The sequence below is a fragment of the Arachis duranensis genome, chromosome 3, assembly GCF_000817695.3.
Source record: "Arachis duranensis cultivar V14167 chromosome 3, aradu.V14167.gnm2.J7QH, whole genome shotgun sequence".
Taxonomy (NCBI): domain Eukaryota; kingdom Viridiplantae; phylum Streptophyta; class Magnoliopsida; order Fabales; family Fabaceae; genus Arachis; species Arachis duranensis.
In genome coordinates, this window is record NC_029774.3 from 69,014,724 (window position 1) to 69,017,866 (window position 3,143).

A 3,143-nucleotide genomic window follows, 5' to 3' on the forward strand; every position below is an offset into this window, starting at 1 on the left:
TTAACGTGGCATTGATGGCTTTTGAGAGTGTTATTGGCAATCACTTTTCTCCTTAGCCTTGCAAGTTACTCCCATTCTTTGTTTCCTTTGTTCCTGAAATCAAGCAATAAGGTGCATCAAAGTTCTAATCCAAGTCATGGGGGATGCAATATCAATTTTGTCATTAAAATCATGAAAAATACTCATAAAATCATGTAAAATGCACAATGCATGCTTGAATCAGGATGTAAATGATTTTCTGCCCAAAACTAGCTTATTTCCTAAGAAAATGCAATGAAACTACCTAAAAACAGTAAACAAAAGGTCAGTGAAACTGGCCAAAATGCGCTTGCATCACAACACCAAACTTAAAGCTTGCTTGTCCCTAAGCAAGTACTGGAACAAGAGAATGATGAATGTAATCTCCAGAGAAATGAGTCATTCTTGTGGAAGTCATATTACTGATTTTATGGTGGTTTCATGCATAGCAACTTAGGTTCATTCTACTGCTGGCTTTCAGACCTTTATCATCTCCTAAAATACTCACTTTGTTATATCCCATGACACCTTTATTTATTGATCCTTTTATTGTTATTTCAAGGGTTGTTTGTGTTCTTCAGGCTAAGTGCTCTGTAAGGGGGCAACTCTTTAAGATAAGCTTTCAGCCAACACTCCCGAACCAGTTGGTTCAAGGTGCTAGGTGTTAAAACACCCCTAAGGACTTACTCCCTCAAGTCTCTCCCCCATACATACACACCACAAGCATCTGGTTCATTTATTTTCTTCCTTGAGACCTTGGTGTCCAGCACCTCTTTGGGTTACTAAGTGTTCTGTAGTGAGGGTTACTCTTGATAATGGATTTTCAGCTGATAATCCCGGGTTAGTTAACCCAAGTTACCAAGTGATAAAGCACCCCTAAGAGCTTATTCATCCAGGTAGATCCCCCACACAGGAGCACCACAGACACATGTCTTAAGGTAAACCATTGGTGCCTAGCCTTATTGCTTATTCTTTGTCTTTTGTTTTTCACTTCCATTGTTCTTTCCCTTTTCTCTTATTAGGATCTTGTTGTTATCTTAGTCTCATGGGCATATCAAAAGTAAAGTATTTAGGATAGATAGTTGTCATCCTAACCTTATGGTTGAACCAACTTAGCTAACTTATGATCACACCACAACCTCATGCACTAACTCCACATTAAAAACTCCTCTATGGTCTTTTGTAAACACTCATTCTCTTTTTCATTTGATTCTAAGGGAACAAACATACAAATAAGTAAATGAAAGATGCAGTGACACTTAAAACCAGAATCACAGACCATGCTCAACAACAAGGTAGAGTTTAAAAACATGTTTAGACTCACTGGTAACCATTAATCAAGACTGCATTTGGGCTTCCAATGTTCAAACTGTAAATACATGAAATTAAGTGACAATACAACCTTCAGATGACAACTTCTAATCGCCTTCTTTTCGTCCTCCTCCTGCTCTTTGCTTCCTCACTTCCTTGAGTGAAGGTGCACCATAAAATTCCTGTAAAGTTATTGGAAGTTGCTTGTTCCCACAACACTTTGAGAAATAGTTAGCTTGCATGTGCTTGTGTCTTATGAACTTAATTTGGTGTGTGAACACCAAACTTAGTTCCTTGCTTAGTACATAATCTTGCATATATGCTGACAAACTCATATCTTGTTGTTAACAAAACAATTATTAACTAAAGTCTAACTACATCTAAGTGGTTTCCCTCGATTGGTTAGAGCTAGCAATGCATTTTGGGAGCGGGTGTAATTCTAACTAAATGTCCTTTTGGTGGAACACCAAACTTAGCTCCTTGCAATACAGGGGAAACAACTTGTGATCTTTATTGAAATGAAGATAAAAATGAATTACGTGAGGTTGGGTTGCCCCCCAACAAAGCGCTTTTTTATCGTCGCTAGCTCGACGAGTCCTCACTTACTTGAGATGGTATTTCATCCTGGGGTTTTCCCCCATGCTACCCAGATAATGCTTGAGTCTTTGTCCATTCACTGTAAAAGTCCTTTCTGAAACTTCATCCATGACTTCTACATGTCCATACGGCGAGACCTTTGTGACAAGAAAGGGTCCGAACCACCTAGATTTGAGTTTTCCTGGGAACAGTCTTAGTTTGGAATTGTATAGGAGCACTCGCTGCCCCCTTTCGAAACTCCTGGGTGCAAGATGTGAGTCATGTCTTCTCTTTGCCTTCTCCTTATACATCTTGGTATTTTCATAGGCTTGTGACCTGAATTCCTCCATCTCTTGCAGCTGCAAGATTCTCTTTGCACCAGCAACAATGCTGTCAAAATTTAGTATCTTGATAGCCCATAGAGCCTTGTGTTCTAGCTCCAGTGGTAAATGACAAGCTTTACCATACACCAGCTGATATGGGGACATTCCAAGTGGTGTTTTGAATGCTGTTTTGTACGCCCAAAGAGCATCATCCAACTTCTTTGACCAATCCTTTCTTGATGCACCCACAGTCTTTTCCAAAATCCTCTTTAGTTCTCTGTTGGATATCTCAGTTTGTCCACTTGTTTGGGGGTGGTAAGGTGTGGCTACCTTGTGTTTTACCCCATATCGTAGGAGAAGAGCCTCTAATGGTCTGTTACAAAAGTGGCTCCCTCCATCACTAATGAGGGCTCTTGGAACTCCAAACCGGCTAAAGATATTCTTCCTGAGGAAGTTCATAACCACCTTGTTATCATTTGTTGGAGTTGCAATCGCCTCTACCCACTTGGAGACATAATCCACAGCTACTAAGATGTACTTGTTTGCATATGAAGTTGGAAACGACCCCGTAAAATCTATTCCCCACACATCAAACAATTCCAGCTCTAAGATGAAATTTTGTGGAATGGCATTTCTTTTGGGCAAGTTTCCAGCTCTTTGGCATTCATTGCAGCTTTTTACCAGTTCCTTGGCGTCCTTGAAAAGGGTAGGCCAAAAGAACCCACTTTGTAGAACCTTTGCTACAGTTCTGTCCCCTCCAAAGTGGCCTCCATAACTTGAGCTGTGGCAATTTCATAGGACCTCTCGTCCTTCTTCTTCCGAAACACATCTTCTGAGGACTCCATCTGAACACTTCTTGAAGAGATATGGCTCGTCCCAGACAAAGTATTTTGCATCATTCATGAGCTTTCTTTT